General features: G+C 39.0%; 1 long non-coding RNA gene across 1 annotated transcript in view; it reads left to right on the top strand.

The window, feature by feature from the left end:
* Positions 1-4,816: 4,816 nt before the first annotated feature.
* The window catches only part of LOC127528451 (uncharacterized), a 55,583-nt gene continuing 34,051 nt past the window's right edge, over positions 4,817-26,348 (top strand). Inside the window, exon 1 of the long non-coding RNA XR_007935347.1 lies at positions 4,817-4,950. This is a non-coding gene — a long non-coding RNA (uncharacterized LOC127528451). The remainder of the gene's footprint in view (positions 4,951-26,348) is intronic.

Genomic DNA, 26,348 nt, shown 5'->3' with positions numbered 1-26,348 from the left:
GTGAAGCATGGTGGTGGCAAAATCATGATGTAGGGTTGTTTATCAGCAGCAGAGCCAAGTACAAAGATATCCTTAATGAAAACCTGCTACTGAGAGCTCTTCACCTCACACTGCGTTGAAGGTTCAACTTCCAACAAAACGACGACTCTAAGCACAAAGCAAAAATGACACAGGAGTGACTTAAAGGCACCTCTGGGAATGTCCTTCAGTTTCCCAGCCAGAGTTCAGACTTGAACTCAATCAAAAACTCTTGGGCGTGACCTGATAACAGTTGTACACCATTGTCTCCTTTCAGTCTGACAGAGTTTGAAAGGATCTGCAGACAAGAATAGCAGAAAATCCCTAAATCAAGTTGCGTAAATCTTCTCGTGTCAAGAAGACTCCAAGCTACAGTTGCTGCTAAAGGTGCTTCAACCAAGTGCTGAGTAATGGGTCTGAATACTTGTGTCAACGTGATACTGTACCGGCCGCAGGTGGACTCCAAACAAAGTGTAGAAACATCTAAATGATAATCAATAGAATTGGATGTACCTGAGCCAGGTACCATAGCAAAGGGTCTGAATACTTGTTTCAATGTGATATTTCAGGTTTTTATTTTTAGTAAAACTGGAAAATTTTCTACAATCCCATTTTCTCTTTGTCATTCAGGGGTATTGAGTGTTGAGTGTTATCAATAGCACCTGATGACCCCAAATCTCTTGATTCGCTAACACAATGTCTAACCTGTATCTCAGAATGGATGAATAGTAACTTTCTCAAATTAAATAAAGAAAAAAACCAAAATCTTAGTGATTGGCAATAATGGATACAATGAGGCTATTAGAAATAAACTGGATGCATTAGGATTAAAAGTCAAATCGGAGGTAAAAAGCTTAGGGGTAACCGTTGATTGTAATCTGAATTTTAAATCGCATATTAATAAGATCACTAGGACAGCATTTTTTCACCTAAGGAACATAGCAAAAGTTAGACCTCTTATATCATCGAAAGATGCAGAGAAATTAGTTCATGCGTTTGTCTTTAGTCAGCTAGATTACTGTAACGCACTCCTCTCAGGACTACCCAAAAAAGACATCAATCGTTTGCAATTAGTGCAGAATGCAGCTGCTAGAATCCTTACCAGGAAAAGAAAATCCGAACACATTTCTCCAGTTTTGATGTCACTACACTGGTTACCTGTGTCATTCAGAATTGACTTTAAAATTCTGCTTATGGTTTATAAAGCTTTAAATAATCTCGCCCCGTCTTATATATCGGAATGTCTGACACCTTATATTCCAAATCGCAACCTCAGATCCTCAACTGAGTGTCTCCTTAGAATTCCAAGAGCAAAACTTAAAAGAAGTGGTGAGGCGGCCTTCTGCTGTTATGCACCTAAAATCTGGAATAGCCTGCCAGTAGGAATTCGCCAGGCTAATACAGTGGAGCACTTTAAAAAACTACTGAAAACACATTACTTTAACATGGCCTTCTCATAACTTCACTGTAATTTAATCCTGACACTCTGTATATCCAATTCATTATAATAACTATTCATTCAAAATTTGTACTAACCCCTACTCTCTCTTCTGTTTCCTTTTCCGGTGTCCTATTGGTGGTGGCACAACACCACCATCTACCCAAAGCACCATGATGTTCCAACAATGATGGATGGATTAAAAGCCAGAAGTCTGTATAACCATCAGCATCAAGTGACTCCGTGAGAACCCTAACTACAAAGAGGACTATTTCATTTATGTTAGGTAGAATGCCCAAAGGGGGACTGGGCGGTCTCGTGGCCTGGAACCCCTACAGATTTTATTTTTTTTCTCCAGCCTTCTGGAGTTTTTTTTTTGTTTTTTCTGTCCACCCTGGCCATCGGACCTTACTCCTTTTTATGTTAACTAAGGTTGTCTTATTTTAATTTCTTATTTGTCTTTTATTCTTCTTTTCTTCATTATGTAAAGCACTTTGAGCTACTTTTTGTATGAAAATGTGCTATATAAATAAATGTTGTTGTTGTTGTTGTTGGTTGATGTGGGAAAAAATGAACTGAGATGATTTAGCAGAAGGATGCAACATAACAGAATGTGAAAAAAGTAAAGAGACCTAAATACTTTCTGAATTCTCACTCTTGCTCAATCTCTCGTTCCATATATATATATTGTGACCAGCAGGGGGCGATGCAGCACTCCAAACCCCAGACACAACCACAACAACACAAGTCCCAGGTTGAAATAAAAGGTTTACTATAATCAAGTAGCTCTATAACAGGTTTCTTTGTAATAATAAACACAACCACAACTCTCTTCTTTTTTTTCTTTTCCTTCTCCTTTCACTTCTCCAGGCAAGCTTTATCCCTCTTCCATTCGACTCCATCTCCCTGAGGTTAAGTAAAGCGACTCCTTTTATCCAGGACATGGGAATACTGCCAGTGCTAGGGGATGGTCTGTTGGAAATACTTCTGGGTTCCCATGAAGTAGGGGTGGCAAATCCTCTAAAAGCACCCACAGAACTGAACAGAGCTGTCCCACGGGACTACGAATTCCAGCATGCTCTGTGGGTGTCCAAATGAGTACTGAAGCCCAAGGATGCTGCCACCTATTGTTTTGGAGGAGCAAATAGCCCCAGCAAATTGCCTTTATGTTATGTTGGCTGGATCTTATATAGAGTTCCACCACGATGACACCTTCATTGGCACCTTATGTCCATCTTTTGGTTGAGGCAGGAAACTTCCTGCCTTTGTTCCTGCCTCAGTATTGGTTTGGCTTCTCAGATGGTCAAAGGTCCTTGAACTATCCTGGCCAGGTCTCCAGCAAATGCTTGCCATGCTTTACTATATATATATATATATATATATATATACACACACACACACACAGTTTATTTGAGGAAGGCACATTGCAAATTTCGAAAAAGGGAATTTTTTTTCAATAGCAGAAGTTGTCATAACAGGCATAGATTTATGTTTGCAAAACCAGCTTGGCAGATGCTATTGTTAAATGCTTAACAAAATAAAGACTTTTTTTTGCAGTGAATAATGTTTTTCTAAGCCTTTATCACTACAGTCAAATAAGGCTACAACAAGATAAAACTGTGAGGAACCTATTGAGGATTCAGCCTTTGTATGAGTCGTACACTGCAGGCTAAGTGCGCAGAATGTTTATTATAAGCTGTAAATCAAATTTCACAAACATCTACCAATGTGTGCTGTGAAATTAGAGATTCCTTGAGAATGTAAAGGCATTCTACAGATGCTTTCTCTAAAGGTACATAACAGCCTGGCAAATCTCTTGAGAGAAAGCCAAGTTTATTTTTTCTTTCTCTACATCTGGCACAATCTTATTTTTAAATATTCACCTTTACTTAAACAACAACAGCAGAAATATTGCGCTATTCCTTTTATGAGAACTCAGCCTGTGGTTTTGCTTGTCTTTAAAAACTTTGGTGCTGCTGTTATGCCTTTTCATTTCATTGCTCTAGCAGCTGTTATCACTCCTGAAATTTAACAGAGATGATTGCTGAAAACAAACACATAAAGCAGCAGCCAAAAAAAAAAAAAAAAAAACCCACGACTCATAGCATCAGAGCGCCAACAATTTTTATCAATTTATATACGCTGCAAAGTATTTCTGCTCCCTTCCGTTATTGTTTACAGATTCAATACACAGCCATAACATAATTGTCCTTGGAAAGCTAGAGCCGGATTCTGTAACAAGGTCAGGTAAAATAATAAGGGAGAGTTTATTTGAACTCATGTTTTAGAGTCAAGGTACAATAGCTTGGTAGATTGTGCTGTAATGGTGATAGTTATAAGGATGGAGTATGTGAGACAAGGACCTAATTATTTTATATTGAAAGAAAGCAGCACACTACAGTAAGAGGTGACAATTTAAAGGCTGTCTAGGCTGCAGCTTTATAAGCAGATAAAGGTTGCAATAACTTTATTTTTAGTCTTACACTTAAAAACATTCATTGCCTTAATGAATGCTAACTAACCCCAACCCTAAACCTAACCCTAATGAAACTGCCCTAAATTAAAGTAGGTGTTCTGGAACATGTATGGATCCTGTGAGTTGATTTTTAAATGTAAGCAATTGTATATATGCGGTTCAATGCAGGGATTGTGGCCTAATCTATGTGGGGGAAACAAAGAATTTGTTGAGGGCTAGATTCATCCAGCACCTCTGTTTTATTTAGCCCACAATTTTGTACCAGCATTTTAATCAGGAAGGACATAGGCCAGTCATGTTTGGTTTAGAGCATAATAGGATGTGGAATAAGACACTGCGACTCAGAAGGGAACTGTATTGGAGTGAGGACCTTGATACTTTTTATCCACAGGGACTCAATGAGAGGTGATGGAGGGATACCACATAAAAAAATGGTTATTAAATTGGGCAATTAGGAAGGGGCCTTTTTGTAGAATTTCCTGGTGACCCATGCTTAGCTTGATTAGTAGGGGCGACGTATTTAGTTTAATTGCAGGCTGTAGTTTAAACATATTATATTTAATTGTTAAATAGGAAGTCAGTGTGCCCAGGTTTGCCTTCGTGCTCTAATCCCCTACCCTAATCCCTAACCCTAACCCTAACCCTAATGAAACTGCCGTAAATCAAAGTAGGTGTTCTGGAACATGTATGGATCCTGAGAGTTTGTTTTTAATCTGGTTTTCAGTGGCCACGCTTTTCAACAGTATGGACTGGTGATGGATGAAATTTCTCCACAATGGTTAATGACTACTTGCCTGTCAGGCCTACCTAGGGTCATGGTCTAATTATGGACATATCATAAACTCAATGTCATAAAGTGACAATGAAACCTCTTAGAAACAACAACAACAACATTTATTTCTATAGCACATTTTCATACAAAAAAAGTAGCTCAAAGTGCTTTACATAATGAAGAAAAGAAAAATAAAAGACAAAATAAGAAATTAAAATAAGACAACATTAATTAACATAGAAAAGAGTAAGGTCCGATGGCCAGGGGGACAGAAAAAAATAAAATCTGCAGGGGTTCCAGGCCACGAGACCGACCAGTCCCCTCTGGGCATTCTACCTAACAAAAATGAAATAGTCCTCTTTGTATTTAGGGTTCTCACGGAAGGACTTGATGATGATGGTCATGCAGACCTCTGGCTTTTAATCCATCAATGTAGGAACATCACAGTGTTTTGATTAGGTGGTGGTGGCGCAGGTCGCCACCACAAAGAAACCGGAAAAAGAAACAAAGAGAGAGTAGGGGTTATTACGGATTTTAGAGCCACCATGAATAGTTATTATAATGAATTGAATATACAGAGCATCAGGATTAAATTAAAGTGAAGTTATGAGAAAACCATGTTAAAATAATGTGTTTTCAGTAGTTTTTTAAAGCGCTCCACTGTATTTTCCTGGCGAATTCCTACTGGCAGGCTATTCCAGATTTTAGGTGCATAACAGCAGAAGGCCGCCTCACCACTTATTTTAAGTTTTGTTCTTGGAATTCTAAGGAGACACTCAGTTGAGGATCTAAGGTTATGATTTGGAATATAAGATGTCAGACATTCCAATATATAAGATGGGGCGAGATTATTTAAGGCTTTATAAACCATAAGCAGAATTTTAAAGTACCTTACAAGAAAGCACCTTACAATATGGCTAGTTCACTGTTCAGGAAGATTTACACACTCTGGGATAATTGAAATACATTTAATCCAAGAGATAATCTTGGCATGAGTTCTCAGCTGCTGATTAGGGCAGAACATTAAACCATGTGACCACTAGGGGGTGTCGCAGCACCTCAAACCACAGACACAAGAGTCCCAGTTGTAATAAAAAGGTTTATTTGTGTTAATACCTTACAAAATGGCCTTGAAATCATAATAGCACAATTCTTCTCCTCTCTATCTCACTTTTTCTTCTTCAGGCAAGCTTTGTCCATCCTCCACTCCTGACTCGATCTTGTCTGAGTGAGGTACAGCAGCTTCTTTTCTTTTGCATCTGGTGCTAGCGCATAGCTTAATGGAAGTACTTCTGAGTCAATTGGAAGTCCCATAAAATAGGGAGCTTAACTCCCTGCAGCGCACACTGGCAGCACCCACTGACCCCAGCAGGGCTGCCCCACTGCACTACAGTTCCCAGCATTCCCTGTGAGTATCTGAATAGGTATAAAAGCCCCAGGATGTAGCTATCTAGCAGGCTGCGGGAACATACAGCTTTGAAACAGAACCTCCCCCATCTCTCTGTTGCATTGCCTCCCCCCCAGCTAGTTAAAGGGGTGGAGCCAATCCCTGCAGAGATGTCAGCCTATGCAACAAAGTAGTGAAAAAAAGGACTCAACCGTATTTAAAATGGCATGAACTGTAGAGAACCTGTAGAGAAATTAGTACCTGCTACCCCTGAAGGACATCCAATTATTATTATTATTATTATTATTATTATTAGACTAAAATGATTAATTAGTGGCTAGACAGATAGATAGATATAGATAGACTATGTTCGGTGTTCTTCCAGACGGACTTGAAGTGGAGAAGGACAAGCAAACTGTGATTGCATTCACTACACTCTTGGCACGCAGACTTATTTTGTTAAATTGGAAGAATCCTAATTCCCCTCTTATAAGTCAGTGGGAAACCGATGTTTTATATTATTTGAAATTGGAAAAAATCAAATTCTCAGTTAGAGAATCTGTACAGAATTTTTTCAAAACCTGGCAGGATCTAATCAATATTATTTTAGAATAAGAGAAATAACTATTACCGCATTTATTTCCCTTCTCCATTTTTTATTTACCTATATATATTTCTTCCTTTCTTTTGTTTATTGTTGCCTTATTAAAAAGCCCTAAGCAATTCTCCTTTGGCTAAGCTCTCCTTCTCAGGGGTGGGGTTTGATTTGTCATCAATTCTTTTTTGTTATAAATTAATCTATTTGTATGGAATGATTACAATAAAATTAAAAAATAAAATTAAAAAAAAAGAAAGTACTATCTATCTATCTATCTATCTATCTATCTATCTATCTATCTAAGATATATCAAAAATAGAATAAAGTTAGGACACTTTCATCACTTGGATACGTACTATTACCCAACAGAACACTGTAGGGTGCCTTCAGAAAGTATTCAGACCACTTAACATTTTTACATTTTTCTAAGTTGCAGGCTTATGCTAAATGCATTTTTTCTTTTTTTTTTTTTGGCAAATCAAACAACACTCAGTGTCTTAATTCCTATAAGTATTTCAGATCTTTTTGCTGTTGCACCCCCTGTTTTACTGTCAAATAATGCAAAGAGTACGCAACACACGAGGTTCGATCCCCACGAGGGGATGCAGTGGAGTGTGTACTCCTGATGAGACCAAATAAGAGCGAAACACATGTCGCGTACTCTTTGCATTATTTGACAGTAAAACTATATAACATTCTATGATCTGCTTCTCGTGGCAGAGAGGGCGTGGTGGACGTTTGTCAACTTGCAGATCAACCACATGCGTTACCTGGTAGGTAACCACCCATACAGTCAGATTGTGTTTAAGACTACGAATGCTATGAATATATATATGTATATATACATATATGTAAGGGCTGTAGTGAATTTAATTACCCGCTTAACCAGGGGTTGGCACTGTTTTATGATCCTTTCTCTCTTTCTGCATCTACAGGCCAGGTGATCATTGGCTCTTCCAGCACTGACGTCTCTCTGGACCGTCCCCTTCCTGTCATTTTCCTTCATAAAGTGTTAAACCAGTTGCTTACTTTGGTTCTAATTGAACTCAAGTCTGTAAAGACATTTGTGCTACTAATTGCATGTTTATTTACACAGAAAACTTGTCAAACTATATGAGGAAACCAAGGTGGTACCCCAACTCCTCATCTTGGTTTTTTGTCTCATTTAATTATTTATTTAGATAGATAGATAGATAGATAGATACTTTATTAATCCCAATGGGAAATTCACATTCTTCAGCAGCAGCATACTGATACAATAAATAATATTAAATTAAAGAATGATAATAATGCAGGTGAAAAACAGACAATAACTATGTATAATGTTAAATGTTAACGTTTACCCCCCCGGGTGGAATTGAAGAGTCGCATAGTTTGGGGGAGAAACGATCTCCTCAATCTGTCATATATATATATAAATATATATAAAATATATAATGTGTGTGTGTATGTATGTGCTTGTGTGTAAAACTATCAAATATTAAAAATGACAACTCTCATCAGATAGTTCTCTGGTGGTAGGCAAGTCCGAGCCTTAAATCCTTCTAATAGCCTTTAACAGATAATAGCAAAAAGATTTAAGGTGTTAATATGTTTAATGCCTCCAGTCAGGATTTCTTTTTCCCCCTCTGATAAATTGTAATTTTCAAAAGACGTATTTTTGAACATAACCTCTGCCTCAGTTTTCCTGCTGGGTGCTGAATGCACATGACCATCCAATATAAATTGTCTATCATGGTGTTTAGATGTTACTTGCCCTTGGCTTTTTGTGTCCTGTGCTTATCATGTCAGGTTTTTTTTTTTTATTCTCTTTCCATCCAGGATTTAAAGTAAAGGGTCATGATCCATTTTTCATAGAACTCTCCTATAGGATGATCTATTTTAATTTATGAAAAGTAATGAGATCATTTGAAAAGAGTATTTCTGTCAAAAGCGAGAAAATCCCTTGCAAAATGTAAATGTTACAGAAAGTTCAGTTGTCTTTTTATAGTACAGTATGTTTTAATATATAAAAGAACAACTCTGTCTCTCCAGGGTGCTTTTTAAAGAGCCATACATTTTCTGCCCCCAGAATTCAGGCAGGTTTGTATTCTTTCACAAAACATCCGATTTGAAATAAATGGCCATGCAGCCTTCAGAGTGGTGTTTGCATGCTGTCAATGTGTTCCTGGGGCTCAAGTCTCAGGTTGTCCTTCCATTGTACAAAGCCAAGCCGCTGGGCTCCTTAGTGAAGTCACTTTGCCCCTGTGTTCTTATAGTGGATTCAGGAAGTATTCGGACCTCTTCACTTTTTTCACAAGTTGTTATGTTACAGCCTTGTGTTAAAATCATTTAAATTTCTTTTTACTACATCAAACAACACTTAATACCCCAGAATAACAAAGCGAAAACAAGACCGGTAATTCCCAATGTGGGGCACACGCCCCACTGGGGGGAAATTTGATTTTTTTAGTGGGGCAAATCGAGAATTTAGGTACGTTAAACAATTTATAAAATGAAAAAACAAATTAAAAATAACAAAAAAAAAATAAAAAATGTTTATTTCTAACAGAGACATTTATATATTTACATAAACATAGAAGGGACGGTGAAGAACCCTTTAATTTACAATTTTACAACCAGCTTGGGGTTTTCTACTTAGAAATCGTTTGTACCATTAAAATAATATTAATTGTAACAAAAATTATAAAAATTTGCAATACAACAAAAATATAAAATGATCAAAATATTACAGAAAAAGCTGTCATTAAAGTTATTTTATATTTATGAATATCTCGTATCTTATTATTATATGTTTTCAAAACTGTATTTGCTGTATTTTCATATTACTTCATATTATATTTTTTTTTATCAATTTCTCAGTGATTTCTTTGTCAGTACTTCAACGATCCTTTCCCTGTTTTTTTTTCCATGTTCTTTGGAAGCTTATTTAGGCCAAATTAATGACATTACAGGCTTCCTCCACGTGAGTTGGAGTTCAATAATAAGAATAAGGTATATGTTACAATGGGGGACATCATGATTTTCGAGAGGCCTAGGTTTTTTTGCATCTTTATTTAAAATAAAAAACTGAAATATAACATAGACACAAGTCATCAGACCCTTTACTCAGTACAGGTATGTACTGCTTAACCTCCGTGATATGTTTAGTGAAATAGGACATTGTGTGAACACCATCTCTGTATATAAAATCTAATCTCTGTCTGTGTGTCTGTCCGCTTTTCACGAGAGAACTACTTAACGGCTTTATATCAGGATTTTTCCTATAATTTGCTTGAACATTCCATTTGATTGTGCGACTTCTCTCATCGCGCTAAGAATCATAGTTCGCTTGCAGGAGCAATATATTTGCATGAATCTGAGACAGAGGCTGCAGGCCGAGGGGAGCGGGAAGCGTGACGTCAGGAGTGGGGAGCCGGGCAGGGCCCACCTCACTGTCCTGTTTCACTACTACATAGCGGTAGTAGTATTATACTACACAGCTAGTATAATATAAAGTACTTAGCAAAGCCATATGTGATACTGTGGGGTACCTGTGATGACTAAATACAGAGAGATAACGCTGCAACACTCCAGAGACATGCGAAATGTGAGACTGGGTACTGCTGCCTAAAAGTCGAAGCATGCCCTGTTACACAGTAAGTTAGTAAAGTTCACATTAAAATAACGATGCAAGATACAGTACTGTACTGGCAGTGCAATCACTTTATGTGCAAGAGTCCTGAGATTCACACATTTTGTGTAGAAAGCTGTGGCATTTGCTATGTCTGGTTATGTCCGCTATGTCCCATCCTCCAATCAGGATTTCTGAACTCTGTAATCTTATGGATGTATTTGCAGTTGGACATTGCCCGAACAAGACATTATGCCGTACTTAGCTGAAGCACCTTTGACAGCAATTACAGCTTAGAGTCTTCTTGAATATGACACAACAAACTTAGCACACCTGGATTTAGGAATTTAACGCCGTTTTTCTCTGCAGGTCCTTTGGGTAAGTAGTGAAGCCTCTTTCCAAGCGGAAGAGTAGGTACGCTCCAATGTCAAACGTTGGTACTGTATCTGATCATGTTCAGTTCTGACACAAGAGCGTCCCCCGTGTAGGGAGAAAAGCAAATGGCAGTGATATCTCTGGCAATCAGCAGCTACCTTCTAAAACACATGGTGCTCTGATCTGTCTCTCTAAAACATCAAACGTTACTCCTTAACAATCGCTAGATGATAATGTCTGCTGAACAAACAGAAATGCTAGCTAAGCGGAGGCAAGGTACACTCCAACACGTGGCGAGAGGTAGACAGATCAAACAGAGGCTGGCATGTGAGTGAGGAGGGCCCTGCCGCTCGGCCCACATCCTCTCTCTTGGATTCACGCAAATAAATCAGTACTGCAAGCGAACTATGATACTTAGCGTGATGAGAAAAGTCGTAAAATCAACCGGAATGTTCAAGCAAATTATTGAAAAAAACCTGATCTAAAATCGGTTAAGTAGTTCTGTCCTGAAAAGTGGGCATAAGCATAAAAGTGCAACGATTTTATGTGACATTTTTATGTCACATTTCTTGTCACGCTTTAAATCTGGCTTATTTTAAGACCTACATATATATGTTTGGTATCATTCTTTTTGGAATTTATCAAACTTTAATGTAATGTTGTTAGATTTTCAGATTCTTACTCCATTTTTAAATTATAAACTAAAATATTAAGAAAGTTGTGGTTTTTAATTTCAATAAATCATTACTCCAATAATTAATTTTAATAATTTAATTCAATAAATTACATTATTTTTGATTAAGCAAACTTTCTTTCACAGGAACAAACTATTAAAAAAATTATCTATTTATAACATAACACACAGGAACAACATTTGTATTTAGGTGATTTAGTTACCTGAAGGTCGAGTTACGATGACCCATTGCATACCACGTTAGTTTTCACGTGATTTTTCCTGTTATTTAAATGCGTCATTTTTAAGAAAATTTTTTTTTATTTATAAGAATGTCAGTTAAAATGAATGGATCGTTTATTTAGTCTCTTATAAATACTCATCGAGCATAGTGGACCTCAGTTTAACAGGAATACTCCAATTGATAAGAGAGTAAATATTTTATTCGCATTTCATGATTTTTACTTCGTTAAATAATAATTAATTTTTCTTTTACATATTTATAGAATTTTGTTATTTTGACTCCAATAAATAAATAATTTTGCTTTTGTACATTTATACAGCTTATACTAATATTCTGGACGCAACTGGGGGTTGGGCGCCAAAGGGGCCAGGGGCTTGATCCCTCTAGTGTATATATACACACACACACACACATACAGTATATATATATATGGCAGATAGATGCACTAACCCGACACAGACAGACGCTAGAGGCTCAAGTCCAAAAGCACACATGAATCACACAATTTCCTTTCTTTACTTTATCTTTGTCTCTCAGTCCTTCTCTTCCACTCCTCCTCCGGAAGCATCATCATCATCATCATCATCCTCCTTCTCCTGACTCTGCCTCCTGGAATACTGCTTGCTGGCCCCTTGTATAGGTCATTCAGAAGTGCTCCAGGTGCTCGTTGACCTGCCTCCAGCAACACTTCTGGGTGTTTTGGAAGAGCTTCTCTTCAAGGCTCAGCACCTCCTATCTCAGCTGCAGCACCCCCTGTCTGTGCCCACGGATCCCAACAGGTCAGTACCAAACTCCCATTCCCACTCCCATGAAGCCCTGCGGGAGTCCAAAGCACTCCTGCAACCCATCGGGGATGCCATCTAGCATTCTGGGGGAGGTAACGTTCTGGCCAGCATGGGTGCCATTATTTGTTTATTCACTTTCTCAGTCACTACCAGGAAATGACACCGTGTGTGACAGCATCAGGGTGACAGAATAAAAGGTCACCACCGATGACCTTTCATTTTTCAAGATTCCAGATATAATAAATATAACAAACCTCTCTGTGATTCTTAAAAGAACTTTCTCATTTTTAATCTCACAGTTTAAAATTTTAGCTTTTTGTTTTATATTGGCGGCACAGTGGCGCAGTGGGTACCACTGCTGCCTTGCAGTTAGGAGACACAGGTTCGCTTCCCGGGTCCTCCCTGTGTGGAATTTGCATGTTCTCCCTGTGTCTGCGTGGGTTTCCTCTGGGTGCTCCGGTTTCCTCCCACAGTCCAAAGACATGCAGGTTAGGTGCATTGGTGATTCTAAATTGTCCCTAGTGTTTACTTGGTGAGTGTGTGTGTGTGTGTGTGTGTGTGTGTGTGCGCCCTGTGGTGGGCTGGCGCCCTGCCTGGGGTTTGTTTCCTGTCTTGCGCCCTGTGTTGGCTGGAATTGGCTCCAGCAGACCCCGTGACCCATGTAATTAGGATATAGCAGGTTGGATAATGGATGGATGGGTTGGATGTTTTATATTTTGGGATTTCTGACACAAGTACTTTTTCTTATTAACCAGTTACAATCTTTGCCTGCCTCTCATTCCATTCCTTTTCTTCTGATCTGAAATCATGTAAGAAATCATACACCTAAATGTGTGTCTGTTAGATATTGATGGGTGCCTCATTAAAGGCTTCTTAATGTGTGTCATGATCCAGTTGGCCATATAAAAAACAAAAAAAGAACAAAAAAAATGCAATAGACGTCTCCTTGATTATCGATAAAGATGGCCTGTCACTAAAAATATGTAAACTGCTGTCAAACTCGAGTGTTGGCTCATCTCAGCCTCCTTTCCGATAAGCTGCAGACCTGAGAGAGGTCACAGGAAGAGGATATGAAGGCTGCCTTACGTCTGCAACATCTGAGAATGCAAGGGATTCCAAGGAACAAAAGTGGGGTATATTGAATAGTCTGATCAAAAGAGCTCTGTTACACTTTACAGGAGGAACAGTGAATAGGGTGACGACCACTGTTAGGATAAAAATAAAGTGGAAAGGGTCCAGAAGTAGCCAGTCTCCATACAACGAGGAATGTTCAATCACTTTTGAAACAAGTTTGTTTGCTTTTGAAACGTGTTTGTACCTTACAAATTATGTTGGCAGCATGAGGTTCTAAATCACAGAAAATGCACCGCACCTCCACATCGATGTGAACAAAAGACTAAAACGAATCGATTTTACCGTGCGTTATGCAGCTTTAAAAAAGAACATGGATTAATGCAGAAGTGCAAAAGAGGCTTTAGGGAGCACATTCTTTGTTTTCCACAGTAGAAACCTTTTAAACACCCTAAAAAATGTTGCACATTTTACGTTGCGTAATCACGAGGAAAACTAATTTCTCTGTTTCGCTCTTCACTATCCACTATTGAAGAGACCTTTCACTCAAGGTCAATAAGCAAAGTAATATATTTTAAAGTATAATGATAAGGGACAAGTTGTATAACCTGGAAAGACTACCCAATGGGTCTCAGATCCAGAAGCAAATGTTTCTGGAAGCCTAGTCCATACCACCATAGTTTTTGCACTTCCATACCCACTGGTAGGAGTGCAGAAAGGTCCAGCTAATTAAAGCATAATTACTTAATATTGTATTGGCGCTGTCAAGTTGCATCAGCCTGGGGGTGAGGCACCACCACTATAGGCTGGCATTTTATCATGAGCAGTCTCAGTCCCAGCTACAGGGGAGCCTATAAAAATAGATGTGTGCAGATCTGCATACTGAATTACATCTAGTGTGGTCCTTTAAAGGATTTCGAGCTAACTAAAAAGCCATGTAAAGAGTCATTGACACTTGGCGCCAGCACTACATTGGTGTTAGCAGTGGGATTAGGAGAAGACCAACAGTCTGACTTAGCAAAGTGCTGAGTATTACAAAGAACATGTCAGGATCTTCTGAAGAGTTGTCTTGATATTGAAATCTGGGATTAGGAATGCCGTTTGAAGCATCAGTAGAGGAAGAAAGACTGCCGAGAACCTGCTACCTCTGTAGCTCCACCACCTCTCCTCTTTCTGCTAATTTCAATTGTTCTGGGTGTGTGGTCATTGGTGTAGCTTCAGGTTCATGAAGTTGGGGAATAATGTAGCAGATCAAGTTGACCCCAGGTGAGCAGTGTGAAGCAGGGCCAGTGATAAAACTGTGCAGGCAAAGGTTGAGGCAGATTGTAGAGTTATTACAGAACATCCATTGATGGAGAGTATCTCAAAGCCAAGATCCAGACTTGGAACTCCATTGACAGCATCACTTCAGTGAAGGAAAGCAGCTAAAAGATAAAACTCTACACAAGGAGGTTTGTTTGCTCGCATGTAATGGACAGATGTGTAGCTTTTAACATCTCTGCTGCACCTTACTCTACATCCTTGTTGCACCAGGTGAAAACAAAGTTCTCAACTGCTATGGAAACGAGGACCACAGTGCCGTTTCACAGAGTTTGGAAGCAGCTTGAAGGAAAGACTAGGTAATGTCTCTTATAAGTTGCATCAGCCTGGCAATGTATCAGTACCACTATGAACTGCCATTCTGACTGCCAGCTGCAAGAGAGCCTATAAAAATGTCATGCCTACAAATATGCATATTGAACTCCTTCTAGTGTGGTCCTTTAAAGGATAGCGAGCTAACTAAAAGGCTGTGTAAAGAACTAAAAGTCATTGACACTTGGTGCCAGCACAACATTGGTGTTAGCAGTGGGATTAAGAGAAGACTTAGAGTCTGACTTAGAAAAGTGATGAGTATCACAAAAACCTAAAATGAACTTGTTGGGATCTTCTGAAGAGATGTTTTGATATTGAAATCTGGGATTTGGAATACCGTTTGAAACATCAGTACAGGCAGAAAGACTGCCGAGAAACTGCTACCTCTGTAGCTCCACCACCTCTCCTCCTTCTGCTAATGTCAATTGTTCTGAGTGTGTGGTCACTGGTGTAGCTTCAGGTTCTTGAAGTTGGGGGAAAAATGTAGCCGATCAAGTTGACCCCAGGTGAGCAGAGTGAAGCAGGGCCAGTGATTAAACTGTGCAGGCAAAGGATGAAGTGGATTGCAGAGGTATTACAGAGCAGCCATTGAGACCTTCACTCAAGGTCAATAAGCAAAGTAATATATTTTAAAGTATAATGATAAGGGCTGCGGTGGGTTGGCACCCTGCCCGGGATTGGTTCCTGCCTTGTGCCCTGTGTTGGCTGGGATTGGCTCCAGCAGACCCCCGTTACCCTGTGTTCGGATTCAGTGGGTTGGAAAATGGATGGATGGATGGATAATGATAAGGGACAAGTTGCATAACCTGGAAAGACTAGCCAATGGGTCTCCGGTCCAGAAGCGAATGTTTCTGGAAGCCTAGTCCATACCACCATAGGTTTTGCACTTTGTTATTTCTTAGCCTTTCATACATCCTGGTAGGAGTGCAGAAAGGTCCAGCTAATTAAAGCATAATTACTTAATATTGTATTGGCGCTGTCAAGTTGCATCAGCCTGGGGATGAGGCACCACCAGTATAGGCTGGTATTTTATCATGAGCAGCCTCAGTACCAGCTACAGGGGAGCCAATAAAAATGGATGTGTGCAGATCTGCATACTGAATTCCATCTAGTGTGGTCCTTTAAAGGATTTCGATCTAACTAAAAAGCCATGTAAAGAGTCACTGACACTTGGCGCCAGCACTACATTGGTGTTAGCAGTGGGATTAGGAGAAGACCAACAGTCTGACTTAGCAAAGTGTTGAGTATTACAAAGAACTTGTCGGGATCTTCTGAAGAGTTGTCTTGATATTGAAATCTGGGATTTGGAATGCCGTTTGAAGCATCGGTACAGGAAGAAAGACTGCCGAGAAACTGCTACCTCTGTAGCTCCACCACCTCTCCTCTTTCTACTGATGTCAATTGTTCTGGGTGTGTGGTCACTGGTGTAGCTTCAGGTTCATGAAGTTGGGGAAAAATGTAGCAGATGAAGTTGACCCCAGGTGAGCAGTGTGAAGCAGGGCCATTGATAAAACTGTGCAGGCAAAGGATGAGATGGATTTCAGAGGTGTTACAGAGCAGCCATTGAGGGAGAGTCTCAGAGAGTTATGCAAGACCTCGAACACCATTGGCAGCATCAGTTTAGTGAAGGAAAGCAGCTAAAAGATAAAACTCTATACACGAAGGTTTGCTTGTCCACATGTAATGGACAACAGCAACAACAACAACAACATTTATTTATATAGCACATTTTCATACAATAGATGTAGCTCAAAGTGAAGACGAAGAAAGATAAAAAAGACAAAATACAGAAATAAAATTTGGCAATACTAATTAACAAGAAATAAAAGAAAGGTCCAATGGCCAGGGAGGACCGAAAAAAAAAAAAAAAAACTGGACAGATCACCACAGATGTGCAGCATTTAACATCTCTGCTGCACCTTACTTAACATCCTTGGTAGACCACCTGAAAATAAAGTGCTCAGCCACAAAGAAAATGAAGACCATCTTGTCATTTCTATGAGTTTGGAAGTGATTTGAAGGAAGAACTAAGTCATGTCTCTGCCAAGTTGCATCAGCCTAGCAACATGTCACTACCAGTATGAGCTACCATTCGTGTACATGAACAACTTTATAGCCAGCTGCAGGGGAGCCTATAAAAATGGCAAGCCTGAAAAGCTGCATATCAAATCCAACTAGTGTGGCAACAGCGAGTGGTCTTTTGAAGGATAGTGAGCAACCATAAAGAGCCCTGCACTGTAAAAAACAAACAATCCACTGGCATTTGGTGCCATTGAGCACTTGTGCAGAACTACAATGCTAACGTTGTATCATAATGAAGCAATGAAGTGTAAAAGGCCAATGTACAACAGAGTAAAACTACTCTGCCTTCCATACTTCTCAGGTGGACTACAGCTCTAGGCACGTGACTGTCAAGCGACAGAACCCACTAATCAGGAGAAGTTTTGAGATAATCATGTAATGTTAAAAAAAACGCATTTGTTTTAATATTGAGTACCTGGTTAATAGTTAGGATATCTGTCAAAGGTGAGAAGAACAGAAAGGGAAAATAATTTAGTGGCAGGACAGGTAAGGGCAAGGTAAATGGGAGAAAATAAAATAGAAAAAGAAGATATAGTAAGCGATAAAATGACAGTTTAAGGCACAAGTTGACCCCACTTGAGAATTGCTTATTATCAGAGAGACACCTGCAATATTATTTATCTTGATTTTCAAGAAGCTTTTGATGAAGGTCAACATTAAAAGTTATAATGAAACTATAATAAGAGTGAGTTTTAGGTGCAGCATACACTATAGGTGGGTATAAAACTGACTTAAAGACAGAAACCACTGAGTTACAGTGCAAGGAACTTTTTCCCAATTAGATGAAGTTAAAAGTGGTGCTCCTCTGGGATCAAAAGCCATTCTGCTGCTTTTTTAATATATAAAAATATTGAGATGGGTGGCCATTACCCGACTGGGATGCCAGCTGGATGGAAGGACCGGGGGAGAGAGCATCTCCGAGGCAATACCTCCCCTGGGATGCTAGAGGGCAGCCCTCCTGAATGGCTGTGGTGCCACGGATTCGCGCAGGGCATGCTAGGACTTGGAGTTTGACACAGTCCTGTGGGGTTCCGTGGGGGCTGCCAGGGGGAGCAGCAGAGCCCTATGCTCGATTTCCACCACACCTGGGAGTGATTCCAGGTAATTCTGATGAACCACTTGGAGCACCCCCAGGAGTTGAATAAAAGGAGCTGCTTAACTCCATTTGAGGAGCCAGAGTCAGGAGGAGGTGGACAAAGCTGGCTGGGAGAGGAGTGGAGGAGAAGAGAAGGAAAAGAGGATTGTGCTGTATGTACTGTGATATGGCGAGCAGAGAAAAGCTCTCTCCAGCTGTAAATAAATGTGTGTGCTGGACTGGAACTCATGTCCTGCCTCTCTGTGTCGGGTAGGGGGTGGCTATACGCTCCCCGGTGGTTCACAATATATAGTTACATAAAAATATACTGTAACTAAATATATGGTTAAGTGAGCAGATGACAATACACTATGGTGGTTGGTGGATACCACAGAGTCCGTGTTACGACCTACTCTAGACTTTTGTTTTTATACTCTAATTTGGTGTTTACCTTAATTGAGTCCTGCCCTAATTACCCACTTAAGTTGCTTGTTAATTAACTCACCTAGGTTATGGGTGAGGTGTAGGTTTATAAATTAAGCTTCTTTGGGTGGTAGGTCAGAGAGAGAGTGCGAGTGTGAGTAGGACGACGACGATGACGAGGAGGAGGAGGAGGAGGAAGAGTAGTAGGATGACGACAAGGAGTAGGACGACGAGTAGGACGACGACGACGAGGAGTAGGATGACAATGACGAGGAGGAGGAGGAGGAGTAGGACGACGAGGAGGAGGAGTAGGATGAGGATGAGGAGGAGAACGACGACAGAGCAAGGTATGGAGAGTTAGGGTTGGATGGTCTGGCTTTGGGTTTTTGGTTGCTTATTAAAGAAATGTAATTGTAAGCTAGCCATCAAAGTAATAAATGCAGATAGTTTTTGTATCTAGCTATAAAACTTCGTGAAGTTAGACAGCTATGTTAGTGTGGTTCTCCTGCCTTGTTTGTTTTGTGTAATTTCCTCCACATTTTGTGAGTTGTGTTTTTTTTTACAATAAATGGAGCCTGTTTTTATTTAGCTGGTTTAGTTTTTTTTTGTGTTTTGTCTCCCTCACTCTCACTTGTGTGTGACCTATTTATATATCCCTAGACTTTTTGGTAGGCCGTAACAGTCAGTAAAATCATTGTACGAGATGACCCTTGACAGAAGTCAGACTTAGACAGATACATGGAAGATGAAATTAAATGTAAATGTAAAATATCCACATAGAAAGTAAAAATGTTAGAAATGAATACACAGAAGGAGGTCTGAAACTTGAAAGTACTCCTTATGAGAAGAAAGGGGGAGTCTTAGTGGACCCGTCACTGTCCACATCCAGACAGAAGGCTAATGGGATGTTGTAAGCTTCCCAGCAAAGCGTCTCAAGTTGACATCAAGAGAAGTTTCCTTAAACTGTACAACCCACTAGTGAGGCCTCGTGTAGAATGTCGTGTGACATCTTAATAATAATAATAATAAATTTTATTTATATTGCACTTTATATCTTGTGATAACTGTGCTGGGGAAAATGCAGAGAAGATTGGCAGGACTTATTACAAGGACATCAGGGTATGAACTAGAGTATAATGAAGTTCTGAAGATGGTGTATCCTTTCATCTTAAACAAGCAAGAGAAGACACGATAGAATGTACCAAAATTATGAAGAGAATTCGCACAGTGGATGCCATCTGCTACTTTAAAATGTTTTATTCAACTAGGGACACAAACAGAAGCTGTTGTCACACAAATGAGCATGGAAGACAATTTCAGAGCTCGTCTACTTGTAATTACACTCCAAGCCAGGGGGTGACACTGTCACTTAATGTGTGTCTCTTCCTCACTCAGCAGAGCGGATGATTAACAGACCAAACAACCAATCGCATCACTTCCGACTTTCTGAATGCACCCCTTCCACCTCATCTTCCTGAAAACTGGCTCCACTGCCATCTTGGATTCATTGACAGACAGACTCTTGTGTGCACAGGATGTCTCCATACGTATTGCATGCTTTTTCTTCATTTTTGATTTCTCAATTATACATGGATCACCTAGGTGCCCTAACCATTTATGATTTTGCCGTCTCCTGATTTGCACTGTTTAATGATGCGTTTTACACAAACAGAAGGACATTTTTATTCACACAGAGAGGCAAATAATGTAGTAGACACTGTACTTTGGGGACATTCACTTTTGAATAGATAATATTTTGCAGAAGTAAGCTGAATAGAAATTGACAAGTTAAGCCTTGCAGAATGGTCTTCTCTTGTCAAAATCATTTTTCTTATGTTTTTATCATAAACCAGCTGAATCCACTACAATGTTTAGGATTAAAATAATTCAGAACAGCTTATTGCCCTGGGCAAACATTTATGTAGCTAAATGACTTGAGCTTTTGTGAGCATGTTGAGAATTGTAGAGGCAACATTCTCAGTAAGGCTGCCCAGGCCACCCGCTCCTTAGGAAATATTTTCATATTCTCCAGGGAAATCCTGAGAATTAAAAGATAAAATCTCTCCAGTGTGCACTCGTCTACCTCTGGGTTCTTATCTCACTGACTTGTGCCTGTCAAACTTACTGTGGGAGGCCTGCATGATCCATGATCATACTACGCTGTACTGGGTAGCAAAGTTAAATTTTGTCTGACTTAAAGAGATGGACCGGGAGAATAGACGTACAGTTGTGCTTGAGAGTTTGTGAACTCTTTAGAATTTTCAATATTTCTGCATAAATATGACCTAAAACATCATCAGATGTTCACCCAAGTCCTAAAAGTAGATAAAGAGAAACCAGTTAACCAAATGAGACAAAAATATTATACTTGGTCATTTATTTATTGAAGAAAATGATCAAATCTATACTAATAAAAGGCAAAGCCCTCACTGACTGACTGACTCACTGACTGACTGACTCACTCATCACTAATTGTCCAACTTCCCGTGTAGGAAGAAGGCTGAAATTTGGCAGGCTCATTCCTTACAGCTTACTTACAAAAGTTAGGCAGGTTTCATTTCGAAATTCTACGCGTAATGGTCATAACTGGAACCTGTTTTTTGTCCATATACTCTAATGGAGGAGGCGGAGTCACATATCGCGTCATCACGTATTATGCCTCCTACGTAATCACGTGAAGTGAAAACAAGGAAGAGATTTACAGCACGAGTCAAACGCGGGAACGAAGGTAAATGACGTTAATTGTTGAGTGTCTTTTAATACTTTGTAAGCATACATATTAACAGATGTGCAATTAAACGTGTGCATTTGCGGGGTGATTTCTCAGGCTTAAAGCTCGAAGTGATCACTTGAGTGAAGGCAGCTTCACAAAAAAAAACAGATCCTTAACAAACTGTTATTGGTATATTTTCCCTCAATTTTAAAAGGTTTTCTTTTCTTCTTAATAAAAATTTAAAAGCAGAACTTCGCCGGTGCGAACCGCGGGGATTTGAGTGACTGACGCATACAGACATATTCATGAGTGCAGGTACTTCGGAAAGAAAGCACCGTGTAAACCTAAAGTTTAAATTAAGTTCATAGACCTACAAAAGGTTGCCATTGATTTCAGGCAAGATTGCTTTTCTCCTGTACAACTATACGTTGCATTCTCAAGAGTGTGCTTGCACGGCTTGGTCATATTACAACCAGAGTGCTGAACTGACAACGTGATATACAAACAGAACAATCGTAAAAATAGGATTAAATAAAAAGGCTGCTTCCGTTGACAAAGCAACGAAAAAGGAAGACCTTATATGACGTTCGTTTATAAAACAGCGGAGAGGCTGTGTGAAGTCAGCTTCACAAAAAAACAGATCCTTAACAAATTGTTATTGGTATATTTTCACTCAATTTAAAAAGGTTTTCTTCTTAATAAAAATTTAAAAGCAGTACTTCGCCGCTGCAAAGCATGGGGATGTATATATATATATATATATATATATATATATATATATATATATATATATATATATATATATATATATATATATATATATCTAGATAGATAGATAGATAGATAGATAGAGATATATATATATCTATATAGGTAGATAGATAGATAGAGATATATATATATATAGATAGATATATGTGTATGTATGTAGATATGTAAATATGTATATGTATATATGTGTCTGTATGTATATATATATGTATATATATATATATATGTATGTGTGTATATGTATGTGTATATATATGTTGATATATGTATATATATGTGGATGTGTATATGTATATATATACATATATATGTATATATATGTATATGTAGATATGTGTATATGTAGATATGTATATGTATATATATGTTTACATACCCTCTTTAACACACTTCTTCTCCGCTGCGAAGCGCGGGTATTTTGCTAGTATTACATATTTGTGAGTGGCAAAAGTATGTGAACCTCTAGGATTAGCAGTTAGTTTGAAGGTGAAATTCGAGTCTGGTGTTTTCAATCAATGGGATGACAATCAGGTGTGAGTGACCACCCTGTGTTATTTTAAGAACAGGGATCTATCAAAGTCTGCTCTTCACAACACATGTTTGTGGAAGTGTATCATGGCACGAACAAAGGAGATTTCTGAGGACCTCACAAAAAGAGTTGTTGATGCTCATCAGGCTGAAAAAGGTTACAAAACCATCTCTAAACAGTTTGGACTCCACCAATCCACAGTCAGAGAGATTGTGTACAAATGGAGGAAATTCAAGACCATCGTTACCCTCCCCAGGAGTGGTCGACCAACAAAGATCACTCCAAGAGCAAGGCGTGTAATAATCGGCGAGGTCACAAAGGACCCCAGGGTAACTTCTAAGCAACTGAAGGCCTCTCTCGCATTGGCTAATGTTCATGTTCATGAGTCCACCATCAGGTGAACACTGAACAACAATGGTGTGCATGGCATGCAAAGAGAAAGCCACTGCTCTCCAAAAAAAACATTGCTGCTCATCTACAGTTTGCTAAAGATCACGTGGACAAACCAGAAGGCTATTGGAAGAATGTTTTGTGGACGGATGAGACCAAAAAAATAGAACTTTTTGGTTTAAATGAAAAGCGTTATGTTTGGAGAAAGGAAAAAACTGCATTCCAGCATAAGAACCTTACCCTTGAAACATTGTGGTGGTAGTATCATAGTTTGGGCCTGTTTTGCTGCATCTGGGCCAGGACGGCTTGCCTTCATTGATGGAACAATGGATTCTGAATTATATCAGAGAATTCTAAAGGAAAATGTCAGGACATCTGTCCATGAACTGAATCTCAAGAGAAGGTGGGTCATGCAGCAAGACAACGACCCTAAGCACACAAGTCGTTCTACTAAAGAATGGTTAAAGAAGAATAAAGTTAATGTTTTGGAATGGCCAAATCAAAGTCCTGACCTTAATCCAATCGAAATGTTGTGGAAGGACCTGAAGCGAGTAGTTAATGTGAGGAAACCTACCAACATCCCAAAGTTGATGCTGTTCTGTATGGAAAAATGGGCTAAAATTCCTCCAAGCCGGCGTGCAGGACTGATCAACAGTTACTGGAAACGTTTAGTTGCAGTTATTGCTGCAAAGGGGGTCACACCAGACATAACAGACAAAGGTTCACATACTTTTGCCACTCACAAATATGTAATATTCAATCATTTTCCTTAATAAATAAATGACCAAGTATAATATTTTTGTCTCATTTGTTTAACTGGTTTCTCTTTATCTACTTTTAGGACTTGAGTGAAAATCTGACGATATTTTAGGTCATATTTATGCAGAAATATAGAAAATTCTAAAGGGTTCACAAACTTTCAAGCACAACTGTAGGTCAGAAAATCAAAGCATAGGTCAAAGCTGAGAGTCAAGAAAATGATCAGCAAAGCCACTTAGTGCTAAATCGGAAAACAAAATCTAAAAATGGGCAGAATATCACTACGGACATCCAAAAGAAATTTGCACACCATCTCTTCTCACACACATGCGCTTGGGAAGCAGGCTAAGGGCTTAACTGAGGGCGGAAAACAAGAGCAGGTTTTGACGAAGTGCGCTAACCTTTCCTCTCCTCTCCTCCTACAGATCCCCGAAGGGAAACCAACATAGAGTACTTCCTGCATTCCTTGCATAACCGCCTCACCTTCCAAGGTCACATCAGGCCTCAATTATTGGACGCCATCTCTTCCTCCCTGGCTATTATAAAAGCCCAACTCCTTTTAGTGTTTAGTTGTCCATGTTTTGGACATGGAACCAGACGTTGCTCTGGAGTTGTTTATTGACAGTTTGACGTATTTTGCTTTGTACATTGTACAATATAGGGGGCTGTTCTCTAAACCTTTTTCTGCCTTCTTTGTGTATCCTTACACTCTATATAATTTTCCAATTTATGGTTGAGATAGAATTGCGTGAGGTGTCCTTTATAAGGCTGCGCCGATGATGTCACCGTCGCACAGTCCCAGGGCATCATGAGATGCCTTACCATGGTAACAGGTGACACAAAATCCTCAGTATTGCTGCTCCCATAATAAAAACAAAAATGTAATAAAAGTAAACATGAAAAAATAATCGACTTTGAAATAAACCCCACCAAAACACAAAACTAATGTCACAAATGGAATCCCTGGGATAGAAAACACCAGAAAAGATGTATAATAGATTTTTGGGCTAAATGGAAGCACAGTAAAAAATGAAGTGAAAATGTCAATCTCCACCCTTTTAGACTGGTTCCTCTCAGTTTGGAGAAGCTGCAGCTCTAGTGTTTTCTCTTTCCATGTTTTTAAGATCCTCACCCTGTAATGAAAAGACATCACAGATACTGGGAGCAATGGATTTAAAAATGGGGGAAACATTCTGTCAACAAAATAAATGGCACAGTAGACACTCTGCTGCAGAATGCCCAGGAGAAGGTGAACAGCCAGTTGGCTGAGGTCTTCAAGACTGCGCTCATATCTGGTATAATTGACCCCAGAGGTTTAGATTCTCCAGAGATGCTTCTGACAGGAGTTTTTACTTTCCTCTCCTCTATTGTCAACTGTCCACAGTTCAACAATTAATTAATGGACAGATATTGATAGGTTTTATTTATGTTAAACAGTTTTGAACTATTTTGTTTAACTCCCCGATTGAAGAAACATTTCTTGTTATGCATACTCATTAATCTGTAATTTCTTTCTCAAAAGTACACTGCATCAATACTTTAATAACCAACCTCAGTTCATGTAAAAAAATCCAGACAGTGCGGCATAAATGTGGATAATTGAATTACCATTTCACCTCTAGACGTGCACTTTATTAAAACTATAAAAACACACTATAAATTAAATAAAAAATCTGCACAAAGCGGTGCTAATACAAATAACTTAATTACCATTTTGAACAGCCGTAACACTCCGACAATTCAGTTCCGCTCTTCCGAGACCTTAAATATGGTCTTAATAAATGTTAGAGTGTTAACCAACAAGACATTTTCCATCAACAATCTTATTACTGATAGGAAAATCAATTTTATTGCATTAAGTGAAACGTGGCTTTGCTCTGATGGTGCAGCTGATTTAATCGAATCTGCACCTACAAATTACAGCTTTGCTCATGTGGATCGCCAAGGTAAGAAAGGAAACGGTTTAGCAAATATTTACTCGAGCCGGTTAAAGTGTAAAGATGTTGGCTTTGGTACATTCAAGAATGTTGAGTATCTTGCCGTTGTTATTCATGGAGTTTTTCAGTCTGTAGTATTGTCTGTGTATAGACCTCCTAAATACAATGCGTCTTTCTTTGAGGAATTCTCAGACTTGGTGTCAATTATAATTACAAACTATGACACACTCCTAATAGTCGGTGACTTTAACGTTCATATCGATAATTAGTGTGACCCGAAAGTAAAAGAATTAATGAACTTCCTGGACTTCTTTGATTTGAGACAGCTCGTTAGTCAGCCTACACATAAAGCAGGTCATACGTTAGATTTAGTAATTACTAAAGGACTAAAAGTTGATGTAAAGCAGATCGTTGATATTGGTCTATCAGACGATTTTCTTTTACTGTTTAATATAGAAAAAATGATAGAACATATTCATGAGAAGCATATTGTTAAAAAATGCTTCTTTGATTTATCAGCAGCTTCAAAATTTATAAACATTGTAAGCAACCAGTCCATTTGTAGTGCTAACTACAAAAGCGAGGAT

The sequence above is a fragment of the Erpetoichthys calabaricus genome, chromosome 6 (assembly GCF_900747795.2).
Source record: "Erpetoichthys calabaricus chromosome 6, fErpCal1.3, whole genome shotgun sequence".
NCBI classification, from domain to species: Eukaryota; Metazoa; Chordata; class Cladistia; order Polypteriformes; family Polypteridae; genus Erpetoichthys; species Erpetoichthys calabaricus.
Note: the sequence above shows the minus strand (reverse complement) of the source record. Positions and strands in the feature narration are given on the sequence as shown.